This window comes from Ambystoma mexicanum, chromosome 2q, assembly GCF_040938575.1.
Source record: "Ambystoma mexicanum isolate Mex_15411 chromosome 2q, UKY_AmexF1_1, whole genome shotgun sequence".
Lineage (NCBI taxonomy): Eukaryota > Metazoa > Chordata > Amphibia > Caudata > Ambystomatidae > Ambystoma > Ambystoma mexicanum.
The window spans coordinates 322566709-322586978 of record NC_090924.1 but is presented as its reverse complement, the minus strand read 5'-3'; the positions used below and the strand labels follow the sequence as shown (position 1 = coordinate 322586978).

Sequence of the window (20270 nt, the reverse complement as noted above, 5' to 3'; positions counted from 1 at the left end):
GAGATTAAACAAAAAGCCTGGGAAATGTCGAAACTGGTAGTATTTGGACTTACAATAAACGGACTCGCAGTCAAATGTGCTATCCGTTGACCCACTGACCCCCTTACCTTTTGTGTAATACTTTTGCTCTCAGTAGGGTTGTCCAAACTTCCCTTCTTAAAGCGGCTTTCTTATAAAAAATCCTAGAACTGCTTTTTGTGGCACACATGCCTCATATCCCGTTGCTCTTGATAAACTCACATCATCTCCCACCAGTACAAGCTGTAAAAGATTTCCAGGGCTTATCCAAGCAAACTAGATTTGGGTCGAAGGTTGACCAATCCTAAAATCAGCAGCAAAGTTAACATTGAAATCAGCCTCAGAATCTCTTAAAGGATGGTCCAACATTTGTTGCTTACAGGGATCAATTGGACAGCCTCTGGAACTGGCGCCATAAGCCACCTCCTGTTCTGCCTTGTCCTTGATACAGCCATGGGCCCACATACACTCAGAGATACAGAGTTGTTCTCATGTCTATGGGTCTATTGTGATGTTCTCAGGCTTGCATCACCCAGCCATTGTGATGGGGAGGGGGTTGGTGTCATTTTGCAAGCACCCTGGAGCATGAATCTTTAAATATAATTGGCATTAAACCAGCCCCTTTAGGACCAGATTAATACAGCAGCAAAGAATGCTTATTCACTGTTGTTTGCCTCTTCATTTCATACCACCCGATATCTAAATGGTGTTTTGACTTTCTGCCCTCTGACATAAGGACATTTGGTATGGCAAACCTTTGACTGGAGGTCCTAATCAATGGTTTGATTGACTCTCCCTTTGCGCTTACTTCAGCAACACATGTACTAATATTGGAATGATAATGGGAAAATTAAATTGGCCCCTGCTCTAAAGGATGGCACGCACATTCGTAAAGCATTCACTATTTTTTGCACATGACAGGACAGAAACTTTCTTAATTTGCAAGGCTTTATTTTTTTAATACATCTTTTTTAATGAAGATTGAAATTGTATGTTCATACATATTACACGACAACACAATACATTTTGAGCCAAATTCAACACTAATGCCTCAGGAGCCTTTTACTTGTGAGTCCTATTGACTGAATGGACAGCCCCGTCGCCTTCAATTTCTTGGCTTGCACTTTTAGAAGTGGCACGCGTCTTTTGTTTTTTTTTATCCCATTTTACCAAACTCAGTATTATCACTTTCCCCCTTGTTGTGCACTCCAGCGTAAACTGCTTTAAGGTGCTATTTGCAAACATCGCTCTGAACTACAGCTTTACTTGCTTCTAGGCCTTAATCTTTAATTGGAGCGGAGCGTTGTACTCCGGATTTGGCTGCTTTTAGTTTGAAAGTTACAGAAATCAAAAAAGAAATCAACAAACAGTTTCATTGTGAAATACCATTGTCACAATGTGCTGCAGTGCATGAAAACTTAAAATGAATGGTAGGGAGAGAAAGAGGAAGAGTGAGAGGGAAAGGGAGGTTTGTGGGGGGGAGAAAGAGTGAGGGCGGGAAGGAGGGAGGGTAGGAGGGAGGGGGAGTGAGAGAGACTGAGAGAGAGAAAACAAAGAAAATATGATATTTGGGGGCTATGTGTTTGCATGGAAAAGATTTTAGGCTTTAAATCAAGTGGAAAGGGGCTCATTGGCTGGTATCTCAGCCTGTTGATGCTTTGTTGAGTTGCTTGGAACATGCAAGGAAGAAGACCTGAAGCACTCCCGACCAGGTTGCATGTCTCTACGTTTCTGAAATCCCACAGACCTCCTCCCTGTGCCACAACGTTCTGGGCACTGAGCTCTGCAGTTGTTCCCCACAAGTCGCCAAGCGCCCCAGATTTACTTTCTCAGATTGGCTAGTTACTGCTACCCTAACTCGACCACTATATTTTCCCCAGATACTTGCTATTGTGGAGTAAGCAGGGCTAAGACAGAGGGAGAGGGGGTGTGCCTATGCAAATCATCTGCCAGGATCATCCCTGGGACGTCATTCCATCTCACCAGCTGACACCTGGGCAGCAGCAGGTAATTTGGAGAACAGAAATATTCGGACAGGCCACAAAGCAAAGACTGGGCCGTTGATTGAGGATCCCTTTAGCCATGTCTCCCTAAATTACCGAGGTCCAGAAAAACTCCACCCTCAGCTCTCATAGAGAGGTCCTTGGCCGATCGTGGCCGATCAGGGCAGTGAAGGGTCAGGGGTGACTGCACACTGCCTCACCTTTTCACTGCTTTCTACAGCGGTAATGCTTTTGCAGAAGCGGCCTGTACAAGTGATTTTGTTCTGCGCTGTGGGAAAGTGACATTTATCCACTGACATTAACCAAACTACTTGCGCTGTTCAACGCACATACATGCAGAGAAATAATGTTATGTTTTTTGGGGAAGGTCTAGAGTGTCCTGCTGATTATTTATTAAGCTGTACTCTACTCTTGCTTTTACATAGAGTCTTCCCTGCCAGGAATGTTTAAGGCATACTGTATGTCCCTCCCTTACAATGAAAACTCTGTTGAAAACACAGAGGTACATAGGAATGGATCTGTTAAGAAATGAAACAAAAAGCCTGGAAAAATGTCGAAACGGGTAGGATTTGGACTTACAATTAACGGACTCACAGTCAGATGTGCTATCCCTTGATCCACTGACTCCCTTTCCTTTGTGTAATCCTTTTGCTCTCACTAGGGTTTTCCAAAGTGGCTTTCATATAAAAGATCCTAGACCAGCATTTTGTGGCGCACATGCCTCATATCCCATTGCTCTTGATAAACTCACATCATCTCCCACCAATACAAGCTGTAAAAGATTTTCAGGGCTTAGCCAAGCAAACTAGACGTGGGTCGAAGGTTGAGCAATCCTTAAATCAGCAGCAAAGTTAACATTGAAATTAGCCTCAGAATCTCTTAAAGGATGGTCCAACATCTGATGCTTGCAGCGCGCGATGGGGCAGCCTGGGTGCTGACACCTTAAACCATCTCCTGTTGTTGCCTTGTCCTTGATCCAGCCATGGGCCCACATACACTCAGAGGTACAGAGTGTTTCTCATGTCTATGCGTCTGCTGTGATGCTCTCACGCGTGCCTCACCCAGCCATCGTGATGGGGAGGGGGTGTCAATTTGCAAGCATCCTGGAGCATGAATCTTTTTATCTTTAAATATAATTGGCATTAAACCAAACCATTTAGGACCAGATCAGTACAGCAGCAAAGAATGCTGGTGTATTGCTGTTTGCCTCTTAATTTCATACCATCCAACATCTAAATTGTGTTTGGTCAAACGTTTGCCATATCAAATGTCCTTATGTCAAAGGGCAGAAAGTCCAGAGGTCCTAATCAATGGTTTGGTTGGCTCTCCCTTTGCGCTTGCCTTAAGGCGTCAGCACCAGAGGCTGCCCGATTGCGCCCTGCAAGCAATCAATGTTGGCCCATCCTTTAAGAGATTCTGAGGCTGATTTCAATGTTATTTTTGCTGCTGATTTAAGGATTGCTCAACCTTTGACCCACGTCTAGTTTTCTTGGCTATGCACTTGACATCTTTTACAGCTTGTATTGGTGGGAGATGATGTGAGTTTATCGGGAGCAACGGGATATGAGGCATGTGGGCCATAAAAAACAGGTCTTGGATTTTTTTTTATAAGAAAGCCTCTTTAAGTAAGGAACTTTGGAAAACCCTGCTGAGAGCAAAAGGATTACACAAAAGGTAAGGGGGTCAGTGGGTCGAGGGATGGCACATCTGACGGTGAGTCAGTTTATTGTAAGTCCAAATTCTACCTGTTTCAACATTTTTCCAGGTGTTTGTTTAATTTCTTAACAGATCCATTCCTATGTGCCTCAGCAACACATGTACTAATATTGGAATGATAATGGGAAAATGGAATTGGTTCCTGCTCTAAAGGATGACACGCACATTTTTAAAGCATTCACTATTGTTGGCACATGACAGGACAGAAACTTTCTTAATTTGCAAGTCTTTATTTTTTAATACATCTTTTTTAATGAAGATTGAAATTGTATGTTCATGCATATTACACGACAACACAATACATTTTGCGCCAAATTCAACACTAATGCCTCTGAAGCCTTTTACTTGTGAGTCCTATTGACTGAATAAACAGCCCAGTCCCCTTCAATTTCTTGACTTGTACTTTTAGAAGTGGCACGCTTCTTTTGTTTTTCGATCCCATTCTACCAAACTCAGTATTATCTCTTTTCCCCTTGTTGTGCACTCCAGCGTAAACTGCTTCAAGGTGCTATTTGCAAACATCGCTCTGAACTACAGCTTTACTTGCTTCTAGGCCTTAATCTTTGATTGGAGCTGAGCATTGTACTCCGGGTTTGGCTGCTTTTAGTTGGTTGATTTCTTTTTTGATTTCTGTAACTTTCAAACAGTTTCATTGTGAAATACCATTGTCACAATGTGCTGCAGCGCATGAAAACTTAAAATGAATGGAAGGGAGAAGAGGAAGAGTGAGAGGGAGAGTTAGCGGGGCGGGGGGAAAAGAGAGAGGACAGGAGGGAAGGCAGGAGGGAGGGAGGGAGGTAGAGAGAGATAAAGAGAGAGAAAACAAAGAAAATATGGTATTTGGGGACTATGTGTTTGCATGGAAAAGAGTTTAGGCTTTAAATCAAGTGGAAAGTGGCTCTGTGGCTGGTATCTCAGTCTGTTGATGCTTTGTTGAGTTGCTTGGAGCATGCAAGGAAGGAGACCTGAAGCACTCCCAACCAGGTTGCATGTCTCCAAGTTACTGATATCCCACAGACCTCCTCCCTGTGCCACAAAGTTCTGGGCACTGAGCTCTGCAGTTGTTCCCCACAAGTCGCGAAGCGCCCCAGATTTACTTTCTCAGAGTGGCTAGTTACTGATACCCCACCTCGACCACTGTATTTTCCCTAGATACTTGGTACTGTGGAGTAAGCAGGGCTAAGAGAGAGGGAGAGGGGATGTGCCTATGCAAATCACCTGCCAGGATCCTGCCTGGTACGTCATTCCATCTCACCAGCTGACATCTGGGCTGCGGCAGGTAATTTGGAGAACAGACATATACGGACAGGCCACAAAGCAAATGCTGGGCTGTTGATTGAGGATCCCTTTAGCCATGTCTCCCTAAGTTACCGAGCTCCAGAAAAATTCCACCCTTAGCTCTCATAGAGAGGTCCTTGGCCGATCGTGGCCGATCGGGGCAGTGAAGGGTCGGGGGTGACTGTACACTGCCTCACCTTTTCACTGCTTTCTACACTGGTAATGCTTTTGCAGAAGTGGCCTGTACAAGTGATTCTGTTCTGCGCTGTGTGAAAGTGACATTTATCCACTGACATTAACCAAACTACTTGCGCTGCTCAACTCACATACATGCAGAGAAATCATTTTATGTTTTTTGGGGAAGGTCTAGAGGGTCCTGCTGATGATTTATTAAGCTGTCTGCTACTCTTTCTTTTACATAGAGTCTTCGCAGCCAAGGAATGTTTAAGGCATACGGTATGTCCCTCGCTTACAATGAAAACAGAGGTACATAGGAATGAGTCTGTTAAGAGATTAAACAAAAAGCCTGGGAAATGTCGAAACTGGTAGTATTTGGACTTACAATAAACGGACTCGCAGTCAAATGTGCTATCCGTTGACCCACTGACCCCCTTACCTTTTGTGTAATACTTTTGCTCTCAGTAGGGTTGTCCAAACTTCCCTTCTTAAAGCGGCTTTCTTATAAAAAATCCTAGAACTGCTTTTTGTGGCACACATGCCTCATATCCCGTTGCTCTTGATAAACTCACATCATCTCCCACCAGTACAAGCTGTAAAAGATTTCCAGGGCTTATCCAAGCAAACTAGATTTGGGTCGAAGGTTGACCAATCCTAAAATCAGCAGCAAAGTTAACATTGAAATCAGCCTCAGAATCTCTTAAAGGATGGTCCAACATTTGTTGCTTACAGGGATCAATTGGACAGCCTCTGGAACTGGCGCCATAAGCCACCTCCTGTTCTGCCTTGTCCTTGATACAGCCATGGGCCCACATACACTCAGAGGTACAGAGTTGTTCTCATGTCTATGGGTCTATTGTGATGTTCTCAGGCTTGCATCACCCAGCCATTGTGATGGGGAGGGGGTTGGTGTCATTTTGCAAGCACCCTGGAGCATGAATCTTTAAATATAATTGGCATTAAACCAGCCCCTTTAGGACCAGATTAATACAGCAGCAAAGAATGCTTATTCACTGTTGTTTGCCTCTTCATTTCATACCACCCGATATCTAAATGGTGTTTTGACTTTCTGCCCTCTGACATAAGGACATTTGGTATGGCAAACCTTTGACTGGAGGTCCTAATCAATGGTTTGATTGACTCTCCCTTTGCGCTTACTTCAGCAACACATGTACTAATATTGGAATGATAATGGGAAAATTAAATTGGCCCCTGCTCTAAAGGATGGCACGCACATTCGTAAAGCATTCACTATTTTTTGCACATGACAGGACAGAAACTTTCTTAATTTGCAAGGCTTTATTTTTTTAATACATCTTTTTTAATGAAGATTGAAATTGTATGTTCATACATATTACACGACAACACAATACATTTTGAGCCAAATTCAACACTAATGCCTCAGGAGCCTTTTACTTGTGAGTCCTATTGACTGAATGGACAGCCCCGTCGTCTTCAATTTCTTGGCTTGCACTTTTAGAAGTGGCACGCGTCTTTTGTTTTTTTTTATCCCATTTTACCAAACTCAGTATTATCACTTTCCCCCTTGTTGTGCACTCCAGCGTAAACTGCTTTAAGGTGCTATTTGCAAACATCGCTCTGAACTACAGCTTTACTTGCTTCTAGGCCTTAATCTTTAATTGGAGCGGAGCGTTGTACTCCGGATTTGGCTGCTTTTAGTTTGAAAGTTACAGAAATCAAAAAAGAAATCAACAAACAGTTTCATTGTGAAATACCATTGTCACAATGTGCTGCAGTGCATGAAAACTTAAAATGAATGGTAGGGAGAGAAAGAGGAAGAGTGAGAGGGAAAGGGAGGTTTGTGGGGGGGAGAAAGAGTGAGGGCGGGAAGGAGGGAGGGTAGGAGGGAGGGGGAGTGAGAGAGACTGAGAGAGAGAAAACAAAGAAAATATGATATTTGGGGGCTATGTGTTTGCATGGAAAAGATTTTAGGCTTTAAATCAAGTGGAAAGGGGCTCATTGGCTGGTATCTCAGCCTGTTGATGCTTTGTTGAGTTGCTTGGAACATGCAAGGAAGAAGACCTGAAGCACTCCCGACCAGGTTGCATGTCTCTACGTTACTGAAATCCCACAGACCTCCTCCCTGTGCCACAACGTTCTGGGCACTGAGCTCTGCAGTTGTTCCCCACAAGTCGCCAAGCGCCCCAGATTTACTTTCTCAGATTGGCTAGTTACTGCTACCCTAACTCGACCACTATATTTTCCCCAGATACTTGCTATTGTGGAGTAAGCAGGGCTAGGACAGAGGGAGAGGGGGTGTGCCTATGCAAATCATCTGCCAGGATCATCCCTGGGACGTCATTCCATCTCACCAGCTGACACCTGGGCAGCAGCAGGTAATTTGGAGAACAGAAATATTCGGACAGGCCACAAAGCAAAGACTGGGCCGTTGATTGAGGATCCCTTTAGCCATGTCTCCCTAAGTTACCGAGGTCCAGAAAAACTCCACCCTCAGCTCTCATAGAGAGGTCCTTGGCCGATCGTGGCCGATCAGGGCAGTGAAGGGTCAGGGGTGACTGCACACTGCCTCACCTTTTCACTGCTTTCTACAGCGGTAATGCTTTTGCAGAAGCGGCCTGTACAAGTGATTTTGTTCTGCGCTGTGGGAAAGTGACATTTATCCACTGACATTAACCAAACTACTTGCGCTGTTCAACGCACATACATGCAGAGAAATGATGTTATGTTTTTTGGGGAAGGTCTAGAGTGTCCTGCTGATTATTTATTAAGCTGTACTCTACTCTTGCTTTTACATAGAGTCTTCCCTGCCAGGAATGTTTAAGGCATACTGTATGTCCCTCCCTTACAATGAAAACTCTGTTGAAAACACAGAGGTACATAGGAATGGATCTGTTAAGAAATGAAACAAAAAGCCTGGAAAAATGTCGAAACGGGTAGGATTTGGACTTACAATTAACGGACTCACAGTCAGATGTGCTATCCCTTGATCCACTGACTCCCTTTCCTTTGTGTAATCCTTTTGCTCTCACTAGGGTTTTCCAAAGTGGCTTTCATATAAAAGATCCTAGACCAGCATTTTGTGGCGCACATGCCTCATATCCCATTGCTCTTGATAAACTCACATCATCTCCCACCAATACAAGCTGTAAAAGATTTTCAGGGCTTAGCCAAGCAAACTAGACGTGGGTCGAAGGTTGAGCAATCCTTAAATCAGCAGCAAAGTTAACATTGAAATTAGCCTCAGAATCTCTTAAAGGATGGTCCAACATCTGATGCTTGCAGCGCGCGATGGGGCAGCCTGGGTGCTGACACCTTAAACCATCTCCTGTTGTTGCCTTGTCCTTGATCCAGCCATGGGTCCACATACACTCAGAGGTACAGAGTGTTTCTCATGTCTATGCGTCTGCTGTTATGCTCTCATGCGTGCCTCACCCAGCCATCGTGATGGGGAGGGGGTGTCAATTTGCAAGCACCCTGGAGCATGAATCTTTTTATCTTTAAATATAATTGGCATTAAACCAAACCATTTAGGACCAGATAAGTACAGCAGCAAAGAATGCTGGTGTATTGCTGTTTGCCTCTTAATTTCATACCATCCAACATCTAAATTGTGTTTGGTCAAACGTTTGCCATATCAAATGTCCTTATGTCAAAGGGCAGAAAGTCCAGAGGTCCTAATCAATGGTTTGGTTGGCTCTCCCTTTGCGCTTGCCTTAAGGCGTCAGCACCAGAGGCTGCCCGATTGCACCCTGCAAGCAATCAATGTTGGCCCATCCTTTAAGAGATTCTGAGGCTGATTTCAATGTTATTTTTGCTGCTGATTTAAGGATTGCTCAACCTTTGACCCACGTCTAGTTTCCTTGGCTATGCACTTGACATCTTTTACAGCTTGTATTGGTGGGAGATGATGTGAGTTTATCGGGAGCAACGGGATATGAGGCATGTGGGCCATAAAAAACAGGTCTAGGATTTATTTTTTATATGAAAGCCTCTTTAAGTAAGGAACTTTGGAAAACCCTGCTGAGAGCAAAAGGATTACACAAAAGGTAAGGGGGTCAGTGGGTCAAGGGATGGCACATCTGACGGTGAGTCAGTTTATTGTAAGTCCAAATTCTACCTGTTTCAACATTTTTCCAGGTGTTTGTTTAATTTCTTAACAGATCCATTCCTATGTGCCTCAGCAACACATGTACTAATATTGGAATGATAATGGGAAAATGGAATTGGTTCCTGCTCTAAAGGATGACACGCACATTTTTAAAGCATTCACTATTGTTGGCACATGACAGGACAGAAACTTTCTTAATTTGCAAGTCTTTATTTTTTAATACATCTTTTTTAATGAAGATTGAAATTGTATGTTCATGCATATTACACGACAACACAATACATTTTGCGCCAAATTCAACACTAATGCCTCTGAAGCCTTTTACTTGTGAGTCCTATTGACTGAATAAACAGCCCAGTCCCCTTCAATTTCTTGACTTGTACTTTTAGAAGTGGCACGCTTCTTTTGTTTTTCAATCCCATTCTACCAAACTCAGTATTATCTCTTTTCCCCTTGTTGTGCACTCCAGCGTAAACTGCTTCAAGGTGCTATTTGCAAACATCGCTCTGAACTACAGCTTTACTTGCTTCTAGGCCTTAATCTTTAATTGGAGCTGAGCATTGTACTCCGGATTTGGCTGCTTTTAGTTGGTTGATTTCTTTTTTGATTTCTGTAACTTTCAAACAGTTTCATTGTGAAATACCATTGTCACAATGTGCTGCAGTGCATGAAAACTTAAAATGAATGGAAGGGAGAAGAGGAAGAGTGAGAGGGAGAGTTAGCGGGGCGGGGGGAAAAGAGAGAGGACAGGAGGGAAGGCAGGAGGGAGGGAGGGAGGTAGAGAGAGATAAAGAGAGAGAAAACAAAGAAAATATGGTATTTGGGGACTATGTGTTTGCATGGAAAAGAGTTTAGGCTTTAAATCAAGTGGAAAGTGGCTCTGTGGCTGGTATCTCAGTCTGTTGATGCTTTGTTGAGTTGCTTGGAGCATGCAAGGAAGGAGACCTGAAGCACTCCCAACCAGGTTGCATGTCTCCAAGTTACTGATATCCCACAGACCTCCTCCCTGTGCCACAAAGTTCTGGGCACTGAGCTCTGCAGTTGTTCCCCACAAGTCGCGAAGCGCCCCAGATTTACTTTCTCAGAGTGGCTAGTTACTGATACCCCACCTCGACCACTGTATTTTCCCTAGATACTTGCTACTGTGGAGTAAGCAGGGCTAAGAGAGAGGGAGAGGGGATGTGCCTATGCAAATCACCTGCCAGGATCCTGCCTGGTACATCATTCCATCTCACCAGCTGACGTCTGGGCTGCGGCAGGTAATTTGGAGAACAGACATATACGGACAGGCCACAAAGCAAATGCTGGGCTGTTGATTGAGGATCCCTTTAGCCATGTCTCCCTAAGTTACCGAGCTCCAGAAAAATTCCACCCTTAGCTCTCATAGAGAGGTCCTTGGCCGATTGTGGCCGATCGGGGCAGTGAAGGGTCGGGGGTGACTGTACACTGCCTCACCTTTTCACTGCTTTCTACACTGGTAATGCTTTTGCAGAAGTGGCCTGTACAAGTGATTCTGTTCTGCGCTGTGTGAAAGTGACATTTATCCACTGACATTAACCAAACTACTTGCGCTGCTCAACTCACATACATGCAGAGAAATCATTTTATGTTTTTTGGGGAAGGTCTAGAGGGTCCTGCTGATGATTTATTAAGCTGTCTGCTACTCTTTCTTTTACATAGAGTCTTCGCAGCCAAGGAATGTTTAAGGCATACGGTATGTCCCTCGCTTACAATGAAAACAGAGGTACATAGGAATGGGTCTGTTAAGAGATTAAACAAAAAGCCTGGGAAATGTCGAAACTGGTAGTATTTGGACTTACAATAAACGGACTCGCAGTCAAATGTGCTATCCGTTGACCCACTGACCCCCTTACCTTTTGTGTAATACTTTTGCTCTCAGTAGGGTTGTCCAAACTTCCCTTCTTAAAGCGGCTTTCTTATAAAAAATCCTAGAACTGCTTTTTGTGGCACACATGCCTCATATCCCGTTGCTCTTGATAAACTCACATCATCTCCCACCAGTACAAGCTGTAAAAGATTTCCAGGGCTTATCCAAGCAAACTAGATTTGGGTCGAAGGTTGACCAATCCTAAAATCAGCAGCAAAGTTAACATTGAAATCAGCCTCAGAATCTCTTAAAGGATGGTCCAACATTTGTTGCTTACAGGGATCAATTGGACAGCCTCTGGAACTGGCGCCATAAGCCACCTCCTGTTCTGCCTTGTCCTTGATACAGCCATGGGCCCACATACACTCAGAGGTACAGAGTTGTTCTCATGTCTATGGGTCTATTGTGATGTTCTCAGGCTTGCATCACCCAGCCATTGTGATGGGGAGGGGGTTGGTGTCATTTTGCAAGCACCCTGGAGCATGAATCTTTAAATATAATTGGCATTAAACCAGCCCCTTTAGGACCAGATTAATACAGCAGCAAAGAATGCTTATTCACTGTTGTTTGCCTCTTCATTTCATACCACCCGATATCTAAATGGTGTTTTGACTTTCTGCCCTCTGACATAAGGACATTTGGTATGGCAAACCTTTGACTGGAGGTCCTAATCAATGGTTTGATTGACTCTCCCTTTGCGCTTACTTCAGCAACACATGTACTAATATTGGAATGATAATGGGAAAATTAAATTGGCCCCTGCTCTAAAGGATGGCACGCACATTCGTAAAGCATTCACTATTTTTTGCACATGACAGGACAGAAACTTTCTTAATTTGCAAGGCTTTATTTTTTTAATACATCTTTTTTAATGAAGATTGAAATTGTATGTTCATACATATTACACGACAACACAATACATTTTGAGCCAAATTCAACACTAATGCCTCAGGAGCCTTTTACTTGTGAGTCCTATTGACTGAATGGACAGCCCCGTCGCCTTCAATTTCTTGGCTTGCACTTTTAGAAGTGGCACGCGTCTTTTGTTTTTTTTTATCCCATTTTACCAAACTCAGTATTATCACTTTCCCCCTTGTTGTGCACTCCAGCGTAAACTGCTTTAAGGTGCTATTTGCAAACATCGCTCTGAACTACAGCTTTACTTGCTTCTAGGCCTTAATCTTTAATTGGAGCGGAGCGTTGTACTCCGGATTTGGCTGCTTTTAGTTTGAAAGTTACAGAAATCAAAAAAGAAATCAACAAACAGTTTCATTGTGAAATACCATTGTCACAATGTGCTGCAGTGCATGAAAACTTAAAATGAATGGTAGGGAGAGAAAGAGGAAGAGTGAGAGGGAAAGGGAGGTTTGTGGGGGGGAGAAAGAGTGAGGGCGGGAAGGAGGGAGGGTAGGAGGGAGGGGGAGTGAGAGAGACTGAGAGAGAGAAAACAAAGAAAATATGATATTTGGGGGCTATGTGTTTGCATGGAAAAGATTTTAGGCTTTAGATCAAGTGGAAAGGGGCTCATTGGCTGGTATCTCAGCCTGTTGATGCTTTGTTGAGTTGCTTGGAACATGCAAGGAAGAAGACCTGAAGCACTCCCGACCAGGTTGCATGTCTCTACGTTTCTGAAATCCCACAGACCTCCTCCCTGTGCCACAACGTTCTGGGCACTGAGCTCTGCAGTTGTTCCCCACAAGTCGCCAAGCGCCCCAGATTTACTTTCTCAGATTGGCTAGTTACTGCTACCCTAACTCGACCACTATATTTTCCCCAGATACTTGCTATTGTGGAGTAAGCAGGGCTAAGACAGAGGGAGAGGGGGTGTGCCTATGCAAATCATCTGCCAGGATCATCCCTGGGACGTCATTCCATCTCACCAGCTGACACCTGGGCAGCAGCAGGTAATTTGGAGAACAGAAATATTCGGACAGGCCACAAAGCAAAGACTGGGCCGTTGATTGAGGATCCCTTTAGCCATGTCTCCCTAAATTACCGAGGTCCAGAAAAACTCCACCCTCAGCTCTCATAGAGAGGTCCTTGGCCGATCGTGGCCGATCAGGGCAGTGAAGGGTCAGGGGTGACTGCACACTGCCTCACCTTTTCACTGCTTTCTACAGCGGTAATGCTTTTGCAGAAGCGGCCTGTACAAGTGATTTTGTTCTGCGCTGTGGGAAAGTGACATTTATCCACTGACATTAACCAAACTACTTGCGCTGTTCAACGCACATACATGCAGAGAAATAATGTTATGTTTTTTGGGGAAGGTCTAGAGTGTCCTGCTGATTATTTATTAAGCTGTACTCTACTCTTGCTTTTACATAGAGTCTTCCCTGCCAGGAATGTTTAAGGCATACTGTATGTCCCTCCCTTACAATGAAAACTCTGTTGAAAACACAGAGGTACATAGGAATGGATCTGTTAAGAAATGAAACAAAAAGCCTGGAAAAATGTCGAAACGGGTAGGATTTGGACTTACAATTAACGGACTCACAGTCAGATGTGCTATCCCTTGATCCACTGACTCCCTTTCCTTTGTGTAATCCTTTTGCTCTCACTAGGGTTTTCCAAAGTGGCTTTCATATAAAAGATCCTAGACCAGCATTTTGTGGCGCACATGCCTCATATCCCATTGCTCTTGATAAACTCACATCATCTCCCACCAATACAAGCTGTAAAAGATTTTCAGGGCTTAGCCAAGCAAACTAGACGTGGGTCGAAGGTTGAGCAATCCTTAAATCAGCAGCAAAGTTAACATTGAAATTAGCCTCAGAATCTCTTAAAGGATGGTCCAACATCTGATGCTTGCAGCGCGCGATGGGGCAGCCTGGGTGCTGACACCTTAAACCATCTCCTGTTGTTGCCTTGTCCTTGATCCAGCCATGGGCCCACATACACTCAGAGGTACAGAGTGTTTCTCATGTCTATGCGTCTGCTGTGATGCTCTCACGCGTGCCTCACCCAGCCATCGTGATGGGGAGGGGGTGTCAATTTGCAAGCATCCTGGAGCATGAATCTTTTTATCTTTAAATATAATTGGCATTAAACCAAACCATTTAGGACCAGATCAGTACAGCAGCAAAGAATGCTGGTGTATTGCTGTTTGCCTCTTAATTTCATACCATCCAACATCTAAATTGTGTTTGGTCAAACGTTTGCCATATCAAATGTCCTTATGTCAAAGGGCAGAAAGTCCAGAGGTCCTAATCAATGGTTTGGTTGGCTCTCCCTTTGCGCTTGCCTTAAGGCGTCAGCACCAGAGGCTGCCCGATTGCGCCCTGCAAGCAATCAATGTTGGCCCATGCTTTAAGAGATTCTGAGGCTGATTTCAATGTTATTTTTGCTGCTGATTTAAGGATTGCTCAACCTTTGACCCACGTCTAGTTTTCTTGGCTATGCACTTGACATCTTTTACAGCTTGTATTGGTGGGAGATGATGTGAGTTTATCGGGAGCAACGGGATATGAGGCATGTGGGCCATAAAAAACAGGTCTTGGATTTTTTTTTATAAGAAAGCCTCTTTAAGTAAGGAACTTTGGAAAACCCTGCTGAGAGCAAAAGGATTACACAAAAGGTAAGGGGGTCAGTGGGTCGAGGGATGGCACATCTGACGGTGAGTCAGTTTATTGTAAGTCCAAATTCTACCTGTTTCAACATTTTTCCAGGTGTTTGTTTAATTTCTTAACAGATCCATTCCTATGTGCCTCAGCAACACATGTACTAATATTGGAATGATAATGGGAAAATGGAATTGGTTCCTGCTCTAAAGGATGACACGCACATTTTTAAAGCATTCACTATTGTTGGCACATGACAGGACAGAAACTTTCTTAATTTGCAAGTCTTTATTTTTTAATACATCTTTTTTAATGAAGATTGAAATTGTATGTTCATGCATATTACACGACAACACAATACATTTTGCGCCAAATTCAACACTAATGCCTCTGAAGCCTTTTACTTGTGAGTCCTATTGACTGAATAAACAGCCCAGTCCCCTTCAATTTCTTGACTTGTACTTTTAGAAGTGGCACGCTTCTTTTGTTTTTCGATCCCATTCTACCAAACTCAGTATTATCTCTTTTCCCCTTGTTGTGCACTCCAGCGTAAACTGCTTCAAGGTGCTATTTGCAAACATCGCTCTGAACTACAGCTTTACTTGCTTCTAGGCCTTAATCTTTGATTGGAGCTGAGCATTGTACTCCGGGTTTGGCTGCTTTTAGTTGGTTGATTTCTTTTTTGATTTCTGTAACTTTCAAACAGTTTCATTGTGAAATACCATTGTCACAATGTGCTGCAGCGCATGAAAACTTAAAATGAATGGAAGGGAGAAGAGGAAGAGTGAGAGGGAGAGTTAGCGGGGCGGGGGGAAAAGAGAGAGGACAGGAGGGAAGGCAGGAGGGAGGGAGGGAGGTAGAGAGAGATAAAGAGAGAGAAAACAAAGAAAATATGGTATTTGGGGACTATGTGTTTGCATGGAAAAGAGTTTAGGCTTTAAATCAAGTGGAAAGTGGCTCTGTGGCTGGTATCTCAGTCTGTTGATGCTTTGTTGAGTTGCTTGGAGCATGCAAGGAAGGAGACCTGAAGCACTCCCAACCAGGTTGCATGTCTCCAAGTTACTGATATCCCACAGACCTCCTCCCTGTGCCACAAAGTTCTGGGCACTGAGCTCTGCAGTTGTTCCCCACAAGTCGCGAAGCGCCCCAGATTTACTTTCTCAGAGTGGCTAGTTACTAATACCCCACCTCGACCACTGTATTTTCCCTAGATACTTGCTACTGTGGAGTAAGCAGGGCTAAGAGAGAGGGAGAGGGGATGTGCCTATGCAAATCACCTGCCAGGATCCTGCCTGGTACGTCATTCCATCTCACCAGCTGACATCTGGCCTGCGGCAGGTAATTTGGAGAACAGACATATACGGACAGGCCACAAAGCAAATGCTGGGCTGTTGATTGAGGATCCCTTTAGCCATGTCTCCCTAAGTTACCGAGCTCCAGAAAAATTCCACCCTTAGCTCTCATAGAGGTCCTTGGCCGATCGTGGCCGATCGGGGCAGTGAAGGGTCGGGGGTGACTGTACACTGCCTCACCTTTTCACTGCTTTCTACACTGGTAATGCTTTTGCAGAAGTGGCCTGTACAAGTGATTCTGTTCTGCGCTGTGTGAAAGTGACATTTATCCACTGACATTAACCAAACTACTTGCGCTGCTCAACTCACATACATGCAGAGAAATCATTTTATTTTTTTTGGGGAAGGTCTAGAGGGTCCTGCTGATGATTTATTAAGCTGTCTGCTACTCTTTCTTTTACATAGAGTCTTCGCAGCCAAGGAATGTTTAAGGCATACGGTATGTCCCTCGCTTACAATGAAAACAGAGGTACATAGGAATGGGTCTGTTAAGAGATTAAACAAAAAGCCTGGGAAATGTCGAAACTGGTAGTATTTGGACTTACAATAAACGGACTCGCAGTCAAATGTGCTATCCGTTGACCCACTGACCCCCTTACCTTTTGTGTAATACTTTTGCTCTCAGTAGGGTTGTCCAAACTTCCCTTCTTAAAGCGGCTTTCTTATAAAAAATCCTAGAACTGCTTTTTGTGGCACACATGCCTCATATCCCGTTGCTCTTGATAAACTCACATCATCTCCCACCAGTACAAGCTGTAAAGGATTTCCAGGGCTTATCCAAGCAAACTAGATTTGGGTCGAAGGTTGACCAATCCTAAAATCAGCAGCAAAGTTAACATTGAAATCAGCCTCAGAATCTCTTAAAGGATGGTCCAACATTTGTTGCTTACAGGGATCAATTGGACAGCCTCTGGAACTGGCGCCATAAGCCACCTCCTGTTCTGCCTTGTCCTTGATACAGCCATGGGCCCACATACACTCAGAGGTACAGAGTTGTTCTCATGTCTATGGGTCTATTGTGATGTTCTCAGGCTTGCATCACCCAGCCATTGTGATGGGGAGGAGGTTGGCGTCATTTTGCAAGCACCCTGGAGCATGAATCTTTAAATATAATTGGCATTAAACCAGCCCCTTTAGGACCAGATCAATACAGCAGCAAAGAATGCTTATTCACTGTTGTTTGCCTCTTCATTTCATACCACCCGATATCTAAATGGTGTTTTGACTTTCTGCCCTCTGACATAAGGACATTTGGTATGGCAAACCTTTGACTGGAGGTCCTAATCAATGGTTTGATTGACTCTCCCTTTGCGCTTGCTTCAGCAACACATGTACTAATATTGGAATGATAATGGGAAAATTAAATTGGCCCCTGCTCTAAAGGGTGGCACGCACATTCGTAAAGCATTCACTATTTTTGGCGCATGACAGGACAGAAACTTTCTTAATTTGCAAGGCTTTATTTTTTTAATACATCTTTTTTAATGAAGATTAAAATTGTATGTCCATACATATTACACGACAACACAATACATTTTGAGCCAAATTCAACACTAATGCCTCAGGAGCCTTTTACTTGTGAGTCCTATTGACTGAATGAACAGCCCCGTCGCCTTCAATTTCGGCTTGCACTTTTAGAAGTGGCACGCGTCTTTTGATTTTTTTTATCCCATTTTACCAAACTCAGTATTATCACTTTCCCCCTTGTTGTGCACTCCAGCGTAAACTGCTTTAAGGTGCTATTTGCAAACATCGCTCTGAACTACAGCTTTACTTGCTTCTAGGCCTTAATCTTTAATTGGAGCGGAGCGTTGTACTCCGGATTTGGCTGCTTTTAGTTTGAAAGTTACAGAAATCAAAAAAGAAATCAACAAACAGTTTCATTGTGAAATACCATTGTCACAATGTGCTGCAGTGCATGAAAACTTAAAATGAATGGTAGGGAGAGGAAGAGGAAGAGTGAGAGGGAAAGGGAGGTTTGTGGGGGGGAGTAAGAGTGAGGGCGGGAAGGAGGGAGGGTAGGAGGGAGGGGGAGTGAGAGAGACTGAGAGAGAGAAAACAAAGAAAATATGATATTTGGGGGCTATGTGTTTGCATGGAAAAGATTTTAGGCTTTAAATCAAGTGGAAAGGGGCTCATTGGCTGGTATCTCAGCCTGTTGATGCTTTGTTGAGTTGCTTGGAACATGCAAGGAAGAAGACCTGAAGCACTCCCGACCAGGTTGCATGTCTCTACGTTACTGAAATCCCACAGACCTCCTCCCTGTGCCACAACGTTCTGGGCACTGAGCTCTGCAGTTGTTCCCCACAAGTCGCCAAGCGCCCCAGATTTACTTTCTCAGATTGGCTAGTTACTGCTACCCTAACTCGACCACTATATTTTCCCCAGATACTTGCTATTGTGGAGTAAGCAGGGCTAGGACAGAGGGAGAGGGGGTGTGCCTATGCAAATCATCTGCCAGGATCATCCCTGGGACGTCATTCCATCTCACCAGCTGACACCTGGGCAGCAGCAGGTAATTTGGAGAACAGAAATATTCGGACAGGCCACAAAGCAAAGGCTGGGCCGTTGATTGAGGATCCCTTTAGCCATGTCTCCCTAAGTTACCGAGGTCCAGAAAAACTCCACCCCCAGCTCTCATAGAGAGGTCCTTGGCCGATCGTGGCCGATCAGGGCAGTGAAGGGTCAGGGGTGACTGCACACTGCCTCACCTTTTCACTGCTTTCTACAGCGGTAATGCTTTTGCAGAAGCGGCCTGTACAAGTGATTTTGTTCTGCGCTGTGGGAAAGTGACATTTATCCACTGACATTAACCAAACTACTTGCGCTGTTCAACGCACATTCATGCAGAGAAATAATGTTATGTTTTTTGGGGAAGGTCTAGAGTGTCCTGCTGATTATTTATTAAGCTGTACTCTACTCTTGCTTTTACATAGAGTCTTCCCTGCCAGGAATGTTTAAGGCATACTGTATGTCCCTCCCTTACAATGAAAACTCTGTTGAAAACACAGAGGTACATAGGAATGGATCTGTTAAGAAATGAAACAAAAAGCCTGGAAAAATGTCGAAACGGGTAGGATTTGGACTTACAATTAACGGACTCACAGTCAGATGTGCTATCCCTTGATCCACTGACTCCCTTTCCTTTGTGTAATCCTTTTGCTCTCACTAGGGTTTTCCAAAGTGGCTTTCATATAAAAGATCCTAGACCAGCATTTTGTGGCGCACATGCCTCATATCCCATTGCTCTTGATAAACTCACATCATCTCCCACCAATACAAGCTGTAAAAGATTTTCAGGGCTTAGCCAAGCAAACTAGACGTGGGTCGAAGGTTGAGCAATCCTTAAATCAGCAGCAAAGTTAACATTGAAATTAGCCTCAGAATCTCTTAAAGGATGGTCCAACATCTGATGCTTGCAGCGCGCGATGGGGCAGCCTGGGTGCTGACACCTTAAACCATCTCCTGTTGTTGCCTTGTCCTTGATCCAGCCATGGGCCCACATACACTCAGAGGTACAGAGTGTTTCTCATGTCTGTGCGTCTGCTGTGATGCTCTCACGCGTGCCTCACCCAGCCATCGTGATGGGGAGGGGGTGTCAATTTGCAAGCATCCTGGAGCATGAATCTTTTTATCTTTAAATATAATTGGCATTAAACCAAACCATTTAGGACCAGATCAGTACAGCAGCAAAGAATGCTGGTGTATTGCTGTTTGCCTCTTAATTTCATACCATCCAACATCTAAATTGTGTTTGGTCAAACGTTTGCCATATCAAATGTCCTTATGTCAAAGGGCAGAAAGTCCAGAGGTCCTAATCAATGGTTTGGTTGGCTCTCCCTTTGCGCTTGCCTTAAGGCGTCAGCACCAGAGGCTGCCCGATTGCGCCCTGCAAGCAATCAATGTTGGCCCATCCTTTAAGAGATTCTGAGGCTGATTTCAATGTTATTTTTGCTGCTGATTTAAGGATTGCTCAACCTTTGACCCACGTCTAGTTTTCTTGGCTATGCACTTGACATCTTTTACAGCTTGTATTGGTGGGAGATGATGTGAGTTTATCGGGAGCAACGGGATATGAGGCATGTGGGCCATAAAAAACAGGTCTTGGATTTTTTTTTTATAAGAAAGCCTCTTTAAGTAAGGAACTTTGGAAAACCCTGCTGAGAGCAAAAGGATTACACAAAAGGTAAG

At 44.1% G+C, this 20270-nt stretch overlaps 4 non-coding genes across 4 annotated transcripts; all 4 read left to right on the top strand.

Moving 5' to 3' along the window:
• Positions 1–818: 818 nt before the first annotated feature.
• On the top strand, positions 819–927 carry LOC138570641 (U6 spliceosomal RNA). Its single transcript, XR_011303677.1, has one exon. It is a non-coding gene; the product is annotated as a U6 spliceosomal RNA (small nuclear RNA).
• Positions 928–6342: 5415 nt separating this feature from the next.
• Positions 6343–6451, top strand: LOC138570638 (U6 spliceosomal RNA). Its single transcript, XR_011303675.1, has one exon. It is a non-coding gene; the product is annotated as a U6 spliceosomal RNA (small nuclear RNA).
• A 5416-nt stretch (positions 6452–11867) lies between these two features.
• Positions 11868–11976, top strand: LOC138570637 (U6 spliceosomal RNA). The gene has a single exon (XR_011303674.1). It is a non-coding gene; the product is annotated as a U6 spliceosomal RNA (small nuclear RNA).
• A 5415-nt stretch (positions 11977–17391) lies between these two features.
• On the top strand, positions 17392–17498 carry LOC138570816 (U6 spliceosomal RNA). Its single transcript, XR_011303841.1, has one exon. It is a non-coding gene; the product is annotated as a U6 spliceosomal RNA (small nuclear RNA).
• Positions 17499–20270: the final 2772 nt, after the last annotated feature.